Source organism: Neophocaena asiaeorientalis, unplaced genomic scaffold (genome assembly GCF_003031525.2).
Source record: "Neophocaena asiaeorientalis asiaeorientalis breed wild unplaced genomic scaffold, Neophocaena_asiaeorientalis_V1.1 scaffold70, whole genome shotgun sequence".
NCBI lineage: Eukaryota > Metazoa > Chordata > Mammalia > Artiodactyla > Phocoenidae > Neophocaena > Neophocaena asiaeorientalis.
Genome location: NW_020175410.1, coordinates 6,009,477 through 6,023,641, shown reverse-complemented (window position 1 = coordinate 6,023,641; position 14,165 = coordinate 6,009,477).

The following is a 14,165-nucleotide window of genomic DNA, read 5'->3' as shown; positions in this document are numbered from 1 at the left end:
AAGCTGAGCCCCTGGGAGCTGTGAGAACAAAGAAGAGAAAGGGAAATCTCTCCCAGCAGCCTCAGAAGCAGCGGATTAAATCTCCACAATCAACTTGATGTACCCTGCATCTGTGGAATACATGAATAGACAACGAATCATCCCAAATTAAGGAGGTGGACTTTGAGAGCAAGATTTATGATTTGTTCCCCCTTTCCTCTTTTTTTGAGTGTCCATGTGGACGAAAGGCTCTTAGTGCTGCAGCCAGGAGTCAGTGCTGTGACTCTGAGGTGGGAGAGCCAACTTCAGGACACTGGTCCACAAGAGACCTCCCAGCTCCACATAATATCAAACGGCGAAAATCTCCCACAGATCTCCATCTCAACACAAGCACCCCGCTTCACTCAACGAACAGCAAGCTACAGTGCTGGACATCCTATGCCAAAAAACTAGCAAGACAGGAACACAACCCCACCCATTAGCAGAGAGGATGCCTAAAATCATAATAAGGCCACAGACACCCCAAAACACACCACCAGACGTGGACCTGCCCACTAGAGAGACAAGATCCAGCCTCATCCACCAGAACACAGGCCCTAGTCCCCTCCACCAGGAAGCCAGACTCATCTAGAAAAAAAGGGAGAAGAGTCAAACCGTAGAACCTAGGGGTGAGACGGGAATAAAGACACAGACCTACTAGAGAATGGACTTGAGGATATGGGGAGGGGGAAGGGTAAGCTGTGACAAAGCGAGAGCGAGGCATGGACGTATATACATTACCAAATGTAAGGTAGATAGCTAGTGGGAAGCAGCCGCATAGCACAGGGAGATCAGCTTGGTGCTTTGTGACCACCTGGAGGGGTGGGATAGGGAGGGTAGGAGGGAGGGAGACACAAGAGGGAAGAGATATGGGAACATATGCATATGTATAACTGATTCACTTTGTTATAAAGCGGAAATTAACACACCATTGTAAAGCAATTATACTCCAATAAAGATGTAAAAAAAAAAAAGAATTCTGGTGTGTACAAGGCTCATGTCACTATATTGTATGCCAGACCATACTGTCAATAAAACAATATGTAAGAGGACCATTTATATTTAAGGCAAGAAAACTTCCTGAAAAAAATTACTTTAAGCTGTGCTTTTTATTCCCAAAAGAGAGACTTTTTGCTTTAATTTTCAAAGTAGGCCTAAATGTAAGCATCATTTTGCCAACATATCCACATGAAAAGATTGCTCCTTGGGTGCAAAAAAGTTATGCTATATTCTTCTTTGGTTCCTATGCTAATTTTGGCCTTTCACATAAAAGGCTTTCTTGAACTGTTGTACCAAATGTGTGATAATTTAGTGATATAACCTGTGGTCCGTAGAATACTCACCCAAAGTTACCAAAATAATTTCATTGAAGAGAATTTGGATTCAGGCCCTTCATAAATAAAGAAAGAACATGTTCTTTTTTTTTTTTTTTTTTTGTGGCTTCTCCCGTTGCGGAGCACAGACTCCGGACGCACAGGATATGGCTCACGGGCCGAGCCGCTCTGCGGCATGTGGGGTCTTCCCGGACCGGGGCACGAACCCATATCCCCTGCATCGGCAGGCGGACTCTCAATCACTGCGCCACCAGGGAAGCCCAACATGTTCTTTTAAATGGGAAAACAGAGCCAAACAAAAAGCAGCCAGTGTCTAATTTTACAATTTAGTAAAGGTTAGTGCATCTTTTCACTGCATACTTCAATACCACATAAAGCTTTCTAACTACGGATATCCCCAGTAGAGAATTAATCCAGAGAATAGTATCCTTACCCCTCCTTTCTCTTTTGCTTTAGCCTGTATGCTTTTCTGACCACCTATCAATTCAATATGAATAATCCACAGATCTACATCTGAATGTTTTAGAAATCTTGAACAGCTCCATGTGATCCCGGCAGAACTTCAAACAATAGTGAACAATAGTGTCTAAAGTGAGCTCATCCTTTTCCCTTCTAAACCTATTTCTCCTCTTGTGGTCCCATTTGTTGTTGTTGTTGTTTTGTTTTTTGTTTGTTTTTTGTTTGTTTGTTTACTGCACCATCAGTTACCCAGGTTCACACCTTTGGATTTTGGATCACTTTGACTTTTTTTTATCCTTTACTCGTCACAAGCAAATATTCTACCGCATTAAACACTAAGAATCTGAATATTTTTACCACTTCCACTGCTGTTACCTAGTCCAAGCCACAGTTCTTTCTCACTTGGGTTATTGAAATGACCTCACAATAGGTTTTCTTGTGTCTTCACTTCCTCCTGTATCAGTTAGGATTAGGTATTTGTGTATATGACAGTTCACCGGAAATAATAGGACCTTAAACAAGACAGGAGTTTATTTTTCTCACATGTGAAATAGTCCAGGTAGAGAGTGTTCAGGATTGGTATGATGTTCTATGATATCAGTAACCCATACTCCTATCATGTTTCTCCACAATGAAGAAGATTTCCCTCACAGTTAAGATGTTCATGAAAGCTTCAGCCATAAGTCCATATCTGATTTAGCATGTAGCCAGGAAGGTTGAAGAGGAAAGTCTCCCTCTTCTAAAAGTCAGTTTCTGAAAGTTACATTTAACATTTCCAATTTCCATCCCTAGGGCTGAATTTGGTTTCATTGCCACACATAACTGCAAGGGGGTTGGGGTCGGGGGCAGCCTGGAAAATGCAGTCTTAATTTTGGGTAACCAAGTGACCAGCTAAATATTAATGGAAGACAGAGAGACTAAACATGGGGGGGGGGCAAGTAAACAACCTCTGAATAACCCACTAGAGTCATTTAGCCATCCAGCAACTAGAGGAATCCTTTTAAAACATAAATTCTCGATCATATCTTCCAAAGCTCTTCAACAGTCCACAAGGCCCTATGTGAAATAAGAAGGCATAAGAGGATCACCCTTAAACATTACTGGTCTTGAATTTTAAATGAGATGATTCAGAATGGTGTTGTATCCAACATCTTCAGCTACAGAGATGCAGGCACAGAGTAGGCAAACCACTGGCTATGAGAAGGATTCGGGGTTTGCCAGGCAAGTGTGACAAAGTGAAAAGGGAGTGGGAGAGTTGAAGGAGTACAAAAGTGAGTGAACTATGGAGTCTAATATGGGTAAGGATGGAAGTAAGGATATGAGCAGAGTGAGTATTTAGTCCCACTCCTCCAAGAATCAGATGCAAATAGGATTAAAAGTATAAAAATCTTATAAGGGAGAATGCCTCTGTAAAAGGAAATAGGAATGGAGGCAGAGAGGGCTAGGAGAACTGCCAGAACATGATGCAATCTATCTGACAAGTGGGATACAAGGTTGGGTGTAAGTATCCTAGACTATCACGCAGTCTAAAGAAAGTTCAGCAAGCCATGAGAGTCCTTGAGACAAAGTTGGCAAAGGAGTCCCATGTCTCCCAAGAATGGGTCTGCCTTAAAATGCCCACCAACTCAGACACTGGTCTCGGTGCAAATGCAGCAATGGATTTCAGGTGGTGAATGCAGCTGCTGGGGTCCTGTGTCAATTCAGTCGCTGTAGTAGGAGGTCTGCAAGATGCAGTCTCATGGCCACTATATTGAGAGACATTTTAAAAGTTATATAACCAAAAGACTGTATGTCTTAATGGGTACAAAGTATTTTTGGAGATCATATATTAGAGGGAACAAGCTGGATACACAGGAGGGAGAAGCCTTGAAATTAATATTTAAGATGGAAAGTAGTCAGTGGTAGTAACAAAGTTGAGAGTGTGACCATGAGGATAAGTAGCTGATGTAGGAAGGAGAGAAGACCACAGGAGAAGGAAGAATCAAGAAAACAAGGGTATTAAAAAGATCTTCTGCTTTGGTTATTGAACCCATCAAAATTGTGAATGGGGTAATCTAGAAAGAATGACAGTAATCCAGACACTGAAATCTTCAAAGAGTTAAGAGAAACAACTTGGGGTCTCCAAATGACTGTGCAAGGGTGCAGTGGGTGTTATAATCTGATGATATGAGTTTTAAAGCTGTGGCTCTTTAGGGGCAGAAAGGGTGAAAAATTTGAAAACAACAATGAAGAGCAAGTAGTATATCTATACCATTTCCCAGCCCACTGGTTCAAGGAGTATGGGAAAGGAAGCAGTCACCCATCTAGAATTACAGAGGCAAAATGTTATCTTTAGTATTTGACTTAAGTTATGGCAAAAAAAAGTGAAAGAAATAGACATGATGCTGAGCTCTAAAGATGAGGTATTTTTGCTTATGACAAATGTATTCTAGAGGGCAGAAGAGTTTTAAGAAATGGAGGAAAGGGAGAAATGGAATCCTACTTAGCAGTTGCACAGAGCCATATGAGAATGAGAATCCAAGTAATAAATAATCCAAGTGGGCTTTGGGTTTCTTGTGGTAACTGATATAAACAGGGATACAGGGCTTGATGCAGTTGATATTGTATCTGGCAGATTTCAGTAGTGAAGCCCTCATCTAAACCGTCTAATTCTAATTCTTGGTGAGATTAGACGACCAAAGTGTACATACTCTGCATTCTTGGACTGTATTCTTTAAACCTAACTAAATCACCTTTTTAGATCTTGTATTTGACTTTTTTCTAAAGTTTGTAACAGGAAACAGTAAGAGTCTGGTTTATCTAAACTACAGAGCTGCCGTATTTCTTTCACTTCTCCCCTTCTTTTCATGTGCTTGTCCATTAAGTCCTGATCAAATACTATTTACTTCGTCATATCTTATTGCTCATTTTACTTTAATTAGTACTAAATCTTGAGGCAGACTGGGAATCAAGTCTCGGGCATCAACCGTCCTCTGAGGATCCCATCGATTAGTCCATAACCTTTCCACGCATTATCAGACCTGTTTCCTACCTGGTTATGTTTTGGGACAACTAACAGAGGTAGTTAAAATTCTTTCTACAGCTCCTAATATTCTGGAACTATCAGAAATATTCTAATTGGAATATCAGAATTATTCCAATGCATTGTATCAATCCTTCTCTACTTTCACAGAAAAAGAAATACATGTCTATACTGCATAGACATAGACTTAAGAGAAACAGAATACCCACATATGTTTATACAAATGATATTGTCTCATGATCCCAGAGGGAGTTATACACTATAAGGGTGTGAGAATCCTTTTCTTGGGGACTGAGAAATTCTTTTATAAATGTGTGCCTTCGATTTGATTCTTTTCAGCTACAACTCACTAGTAGGCTGTTGTAAACAGATTCACCTCAAAAGAAAAATATGGCAAGTTGCCTTCTGCTGTATCCAACAAAAGAGTTGCTAAAAGATAACAATATGCTCTGGGAAGAAGTCGAAAATGCATCTCTAAATTCATATTATAAGCCATACCAAATTGTAACAAACTGTTTGGGGAAGAAGAAAAACATCAAAGAGAAATTATCAGAATAGAACGCTGTCAGATGCTATATCCAGACTAGAAGATATCCACAGAAGATGAATAAAGTTTCATTTCTATTTGCTACAATTTCAGTGTAGTGAATTTTACTCTATTATAGACATCAAATGAGAAGCTCTTCTTAGGCACATTACTGGTTTTAAATCAAGGTTGTTTTGAGACCTCTGTGTATATGTACGTATATACACATACATGTGCGCACACACACACACACACACACACACATGCATATACTTCTCCTTTAAAAGCATAAAATTCAAGATCAGAATATGTACCTAATTACATTACTTCATTCTCCATCGTACATTTCTTCTTCCTCCATTGCATAGCTTTCTGGAAGTGACAATGAAAATAAAATTTAAAATTTTCAAGTGCTATTGTCTGCTGAAGTTTTCTTGGATTTCACTTACATTTATATCAGTCCCAGTACTTCTAGCTCTATTTCAGGAAATCATATGTTTCAAATATATCCACCTTGTTTTGGACATAAAAAGACAATTAGAATTAAAGTGGCAATGTCTACAAGAATAAGAAAAAGGACCTTGCCCTTTAAGATTGCCTGCTTCATTGCCAAATTGATTATTTAAAACAAAGATAAGTCTGTGTTAAAGGTGAATGATGTAGATCTGGCTATTCAAAATCCATTCATTTTTGTCACTTTCCTCATTAACTTAACTAGTCCTGCAAGCAATCCACATTGATCAGGGTTAAATTAATAAATCAACTAGGTTCCAATCTATTTTTTTCATCAATATAGCCAAAAGGAGGATAAATTTAAAAATTGAAAAAGAGAAAAATAATAGGCTTTGTTTTATTCCTGTTTGTTTTCACTTGTGATGAAGATCCTTAGAAGAAACTTAGCTTGCTTTATCAGAAAAAAAAACAAACAAACAGTGGTTTAAAGTCATGCTTCATTTCATGTTCTTCAAAGGAAAGCAATCTACAACTAATCAAGATACATTCTATATGAATTATTATCCTGCTCTTTCCTAACCAAAGATACACTGCCATAACCCACCATCACATCCACAGTAAAATGTCTCCCCAACATTAAAGAGAAGAATGGTCTTAAGAGATCAAAGAGAAATTCTTTTTATTTATTTATTTATTTATTTATTTATGGCTGCGTTGGGTCTTTGTTGCTGCACACGGGCTTTCCCTAGTTGTGGCGAGCAGGGGCTACTCTTCATTGCGGTGCATGGGCTTCTCTTTGCAGTGCCTTCTCTTGCTGTGGAGCACGGACTGTAGGCACCGGGCTTCAGTAGCTGTGGCACATGGGCTCAGTAGTTGTGGCTCGCGGGCTCTAGAGTGCAGGCTCAGTAGTTGTGGCGCACAGGCTTAGTTGCTCCATGGCATGTGGGATCTTCCCGGACCAGGGCTCGAACCCATGTCCCCTGCATTGGCAGGTGGATCCTTAGCCACTGTGCCACCAAGGAAGTCCCCAAATAGAAATTCTTAATTTCAGGTTCAAGTACTATAAATGTACTGGTTTGCTGGTTTTATTCTTAAACCGCAAAAAGAGATGAAATTTCTTGCAGAGTTCTTGCGTATTTTTAATCCTTAAAACACACACACATATACACGAGCGCATACACACACCTTTCAAGTACTTCACTCGCTCAGAGTGAACATGGACACATTTCTATTCCCAAACATTGGGGGAATTTTCATGAAGTAAACTCTCTGCATGTCCATTTTCCAGCCACCTCTTTTTCATTCATTCTAAAATATAAAAATTTGTTCAACGAACATTTCTTCAGTATCTATCATATGGCAGGCATTAGAAAAGGCATTAGAGCCCACTGATGAATGTTTTCTGGGCTCCTTCTCTTTGCTGTACTCAGTGGGCGGGAGGGCACTTCACAATCCCCCTTTTCCTTCACCATGTAAACTGTTTTAAGTACGGATAGCTTCACAATTTCGGCTCTTACCCTGATACTCCTTGAATACATCTTAGGGCAAAACACACCCAAATAAAACACGAATTCAACGTCAAAAGAATATTTTAATCAAATTTTCATCAGAAGACAAAAGAGAAGTTATATTACAGTCACAGAGGAAAGAAAAATTCTCACAGCCCTATCAACCCCTGCTAACTCTATTTCAACTCCCCACCCCAGCTGATATATTCAAAATCCCCTAGTTGATGTACCCTACTCAGCAAAACAAAATCCCAATAGCATTCCAAACAGTCTCCACTAAATAAAGCCTCAGTGGCTAGCCAAACCCCAAATAAGTGCTATTTTCATTCCCTCCAAAACTTCAGTTATCTGTCTACATCTACATATCTATATCATATCTATCTATATGTATATCACATTTCTTCTCATTTAAACACTTGCCACTGAACTAATGGCTCATGCAGTCTTTTCATCATATCATTTACCTGAGTAAATGTACCCATGGCTGTGAATCCTTAATTTAGAAAAAGAATGTCACACCTGGATTCTTGAAAGCACAGAGAATGCCCAAGCTACATATAGTCCTGGTTCTGCTTTGCTGCTCAGTCTTAAACCAGCTCCAAAGCAGAAGTCCAAGTTGGGACACAAGTCAAAATCGTTTGGTTCCATTACAGTACACACTGGGACGGCTTATAGGCAACGCCACAGAGGCCTGCAGAGCCTCTTATTCACAAATTCTCTCCGGTCTAAATACACTCATTCTTCTTCCAACCACTCCCTTTCTCAATCCAAACCCAATCAGGCTTCCGCAGCTCCATGTTCAGAACACTCTCTGTGTTCTTAGGTACAAAATAAGGAAAATTAAAAGCTGGACAAGTGAATGAAATAGGGCAGGGGCATGCTACTTACTTGCCTACATAAGCAATTTCTCCTCTCCTTTTCAAGGGTCATAAAAGATAAATATATAAAATTGATAAATAGCATGGGCTTCCCTGGTGGCACAGTGGTTGAGAGCCCGCTTGCTGATCCAGGGAACACGGTTTCGTGCCCCGGTCTGGGAACATCCCAGATGCCGCGGAGCAGCTGGGCACGTGAGCCATGGCCGCTGAGCCTGCGCGTCCGGAGCCTGTGCTCCACAACGGGAGAAGCCACAACAGTGAGAGGCCCGCGTACCGCAAAAAAAAAAAATTGATAAAAAGCGGGTAAGTAATGGTTATGGGGGGAGGGGCAATATAGCATGGGGATGTGGGAGGTACAAATTTTGGGGTGTAAGATAGGCTCAAGGACGTATTGTACAACACGAGGAATATAGCCAATATTTTTTTAATACTGTAAATGGAAAATAGCCTTTTAAATTGTATTAAATTTTTTTTTAATTTTGTAAAGCAGATAAGTCCTCAATAAGCATTACTGCTGTTATTGTTGTTGCAAATATTATTTCTATTTGTTCCTCTGTCAACTATGGGAATAGAGAGCCAAATCAAGATACTCTTTAAAAACACACACTTGGGGACTTCCCTGGTGGCGCAGTGGTTAAGAATCCGCCTGCCAATGCAGGGGACACGGGTTCGAGCCCTGGTCCGGGAAGATCCCACATGCCGCAGAGTAACTAAGCCTGTGCGCCACAACTACTGAGCCTGAGCTCCAGAGCCCGTGAGCCACAACTACTGAGCACGTATGCCACAGCTACTGAAGCCTGCATGCCTAGAGCCCGTGCTCCGCAACAAGAGAAGCCACCACAATGAGAAGCCCGTGGACCGCAACATAGCGTATCCCCAGCTCGCAGCAACTAAAGAAAGCCCACATGCAGCAACGAAGACCCAACGCAGTCATAAATAAATAAATTTATTAAAAAAACAGACACTTGCACTACAAGCAAAGTGGAGGGAAGAGGAACTATCGTTGCCAAGGAGAAGTTTTAATTGATGACAGCTGCAGCACTAATGAGACTGCCTCCCATTGATATGGCTCCTGCTCTTAAGTACCCCTCAGAGGGGCAGCCATAGAGACAGACAGAAACGACCCATTCTGTTGCCAGAACCTCCCATGTGGCAACATCAATAATCAGAGCAACACTGATCCTCTGCCTTTAAATCCATGTTGTCAGCTCATACCACGTTTAGGGAATCAGACTCTCCAGGGAAATATCAGTTAATAAAAGAACTAGAGAAAAACCAAGTGTTGCTGTAAGGTGGCTCTTATGGCAGATGGCCAGTGTGTATTACTAGGAAAGACTAGTGTCATGTAAAACATTTTTTTCAAGACTTAAGAAAAATAAAAATTTCAATGGTAAATTTAACTGTTTAAAAATATTTCTATATAGTTTCAATTTTCCATGTGAGCAAGATATTTCAAAGGCAGATACTCATTTCTGCAAAAGATATGATAGCCTAAAAGTTTTGAACTTGAGTAGAAGAGGACAAAATTCAGGTAATTCACCCCAGTACACCTCAAATATCTAGATATCTGAGATCACCTTTTCTTGCTTCTCAGCTATCTAGACTGGCTCTGTGAACTGCCCACTTTATAAAAAAGTAATAGCTGCAATGGGGTGTTTACCTTGGGCCACAGTGTACCAAGTACTTTAGGTGAATTGCTTCATTTATTAGCCACAACCTTCCATATAGGTACAATTATAAATGAGGAAATTGAGGGATAGAAAATAAAAGTAATTTTCCTTCATGTAAATAGCTCCTGATTGAACTGGGGTTCAACCCTTAGTGTCTGAGTCCAAAACCTGTTCTTGTAACCACTAACTTCACTGCCTTCTTTTAATTTATCTGATCAAAAAGAGCTCATCAACTAAGTTCTTGTCTACTTAAAAGTAAAACGTCAAATATTGAGAGGCAAACTCTTTGCAATCTTCTTTCATATTTTCAAATTAAATCTAGACAAGTCAGCCCATTTTTTTATATAACAGCTCCCCTCACTCTCCAATATCTTCTATCAAGACCTATCAATTTCACCTCCAAAAAAATCCTGAATCAGTCCACTATTCTCCAACTCCACTGCCATCTTGTTCCTGGATTACTTCCATAGCCTCCTAATTTATGTTCTTCTTTACACTTACATTCCCCTCTAATCCCTAAAATAGTATATAACAGTATGATTTCTATAAAATTTAAATCAGATTATGCTCCTCTCATGCTTATTTTAAATTATAAATAAAAGTTGAAACATTTTTTTAAAGTAGCCTATTCTATCTTTGCCCCTCTGCATAGGGGCAAAAAAACTAACAAACTTAGAGGACTACAAATTCCACTTTGTTTTCATACCACTTGAAAAGCAACTTTTCTTCACTTCAGTGGAAAGAGCATAAAAATTCTCAACAAATTACAATCGACAGGAAGATGTTTTCAGGATAGGTTAGACATGTGTATATATCTTTGGTTACCTATGTCAGCAAATTTTTTCTTTGCCTAGTGGACAAATTTCTGGGCAAATTTATTGTGTGTCTTAAAGATTGGAAGGTAACTATATTCTGTATGTCAAGAATAAAGATAAGGGATATGCTAAAGCATGAGATATTATTAGAAGCGAGCTTAATGAAAAATGTAACACAAACCAGTCAAAGTAATACCAAAATTTCAAGGTCTAATGAGTCTCCTGTGGAAAACCCACCAGTTGGCAATTTCTGCCTAAATGATTATTGCCTGCAGTCTAAGACTCTTCCGGGTTTCTGCTTAATGCAATATTTATTGATTTCCTACTATGTGCAAAGCAAAAATTGAATAATGTTGAAATATGGCCCTTGCTGTTTAACCGATTACAGTCTACCAAATTATACACACTTATAATCAACTCTTGGCTCAAATACCTCTTCCTTGTAGGTAGAAGGTCCCAATTGACTTCAGTGGTCTCATACATCAAGAATTTTTTCACAGTGATGCTATATTTCTGTAACTCCAGTACCGTTTTACTAAAGAAAAATAAAATTTGAACACTGTAATTAACTTATTCTACCTTTCCAATACATTGCAAATCATTTTAGATAAAATGCAGCACAGTATCTGACATAAACAATGATAGGTTATATTCTGAAGAATGAAAACCAAAAGCAAGAACTCCAGACCTGATTCCAAGGTCCTGACTCAGCCAAAACTCTGGGACTTGCGAACAAGTGCAAATGATAGACTCATGCCCTCAGGAAATAAGAGTGGTTCAAAGTGCTAAATCCACCTAGCAATTGCAATATCGTCTATTGCTTATCTGTTGCATTACCTGACCTCATGAGATTAGCCTGAACAGAATTTCCGTTTTAACAATGATTTAATGGAAAACTGAATGATATCTTAAAAACACTAATGTCAAAAATACTGGAAGATGGGGCTTCCCTGGTGGCACAGTGGTTGAGAGTCCGCCTGCCGATGCAGGGGACACGGGTTCGTGCCCCGGTCCGGGAAGATCCCACATGCCGCGGAGCGGCTGGGCCCGTGAGCCATGGCCGCTGAGCCTGCGCGTCCGGAGCCTGTGCTCCGCAACGGGAGAGGCCACAACAGTGAAAGGCCCGCGTATCGCAAAAAAAAAAAAAAATTTAAAAACTTAAAAAAAAAATACTGTAAGATGGATAGTGACTTTTATTCATTAAGGGAGGTATTGAATATCTACTGTATACCCTGCTTATAGTAGGCACCCTGACTGGTTTTTCTTTAACTAAGCATTTGAACCTCATTTACTTAAGATACACCCAGGCAGGCAAATATATACCAAAGAGAAATGTGCAATATAATAAATGACATCTGTTTAATGAAACTTTTTACCACTCTACAAAGAATGGCGCAACTGCATTTTATTTTATTTAAAAAAATTTGCTATATTCAGTGGAGTACAGTGAAGTGGACACACCAAGCTCTTCCTTAAATGTAAGAAAATACAGTGTCTATTACCTTTACCTTTTATGAGTTGCCTGTTCTCCCGTATTTGGCAAGACAAATAGAATCACATACTGTGAGTGACTCAGAACAGAACTTCACTATCAATCATTCCCTTGGCTCTGCACAAATTCTGTAGGGCATTCAGGACATTCTGCTGCCTATGAATATTTTAGACAAGAAGAATCCCCGAAAGCTTCCTGATGGATTAATAGAAGAATGGAGGACGTTTACATGTTTTATAGCTATTTGCCAAAGTACTACAGCCATTACTACACTCCAATGAAAAGATGCCTCTTTAAACAGAAAGAAGCAACCCCGTGGAAGAGTTCTGGCTCCCTTTATCATAAACTGATTTCTAAGTAATGATATATAATATATAAATATTGCATGCAATCCTCTGCAGAAAATGAAAGGCTGTACTGGTGCCAATGCCAAATCCAGCAGTAATTGTGGGGGGAAAAAAAAGTAGAAAGAAAATGTATGCCAGCTATTTAAGAAAAGAAGTTTGCTCACATACTTCTTTAGCTATGCCAATGAATTAAAAAGCAATTTATTGGCTTCCCTATCATTTTGTGATTCACACCTATGAATAAACAGCAGAGTACCATTCTCAACAGCAATTCACAACTTATCAAATAAAGTTTATACTTTATCTTAAAGGTAACAGAAAATTTAGAAACCACAGGAAAACAAAGAAAAAATTTACTTGTCGGGCCACTACTATTGATATTTTAAAGTATTTCCTTCCAGTTTTTTTTAATATGTAGTATTCCATATCTTATGTTTCCACTAATATTTAAACATTTTCCCAAGTTATTATAAAGTCTTCATAAACATTTTAATGCTACATAACATTCCATTAAGAATATGTAACAAAGTTGATTTAACATTTGCACATGTCAGATATGTAAAAGGAGCCCAATTTTTACTCTTATAAATATCTTTATTTCATATCACCATTCATATATATTTCACTTATTGTTTTACTTTTTTTATTTCTAAATTAAGCAATATACCTCCCATCTAGAAATGGTGGGATAACACACCCAAGTTCCCAACGACAAAATAGGCTTTGTTGTTGTTGTTTTAGTGTATCTTCTCTTACTAAGGACAGAATAGAGAAAGTTCACATATATCTACAGAATAACTTGGTGACTACCAATTATAACATGCTTTAAAATTTATTAACATTCTCACAACTACACTGGGATGCATAATAATCTCACGTTTTCAAATTAATAAATTGTAGAAAACTAATGCAGACATTAATTATGTGCTCAGAATTCACCAGAAGGAGAATACTAAATAACTCTAGAAAAAATAATTTAGACTCCTTGCCAATAATGGAAATAAAATTATTTAAGACAAGAGACAAGTCTTAAACTTGCACAAAAAAAAAAAAGTAATTCATGACAAATACAAACAGCAAAGAAAAAGGTATCAGAACAAGTTTTAAGTTTTAGCACGAAGAACTCAATCAGTCAAGGTTCAACCAGAAGACAGAAACACCATGAGTTTCAGGCTAAGAGATTTATTATAGGAGTTAGAGCTCACAAAATTAGAGGGAAAGCTGGGCAAAGGAGGCTCAAGAAGCTCAGGAGGTCCAAGAAGTTGGAGGATCAGAGTGAGTGTGACCAGCCAGGCAATCTGAAAAGCCAAACACATCCAGCCACTGAAATGGGACTTGAAAGGACTTCAAAGGAAGCTCTATGGGAAGTGTGCTTCTGTGCAGCTACCACTCCTTTGAGTCCACTACAGAGACTTGGGAGTGGGCCTGGAACCACTGTGGGTCAAGAATCAGAAGGAGGGCTTCCCTGGTGGCGCAGTGTTGAGAGTCCGCCTGCCGATGCAGGGAACACGGGTCCGTGCCCCGGTCCGGGAAGATCCCACATGCCGCGGAGCGGCTAGGCCCGTGAGCCATGGCCGCTGAGCCTGCGCATCCGGAGCCTGTGCTCCGCAACGGGAGAGGCCACAACAGTGAGAGGCCCGCGT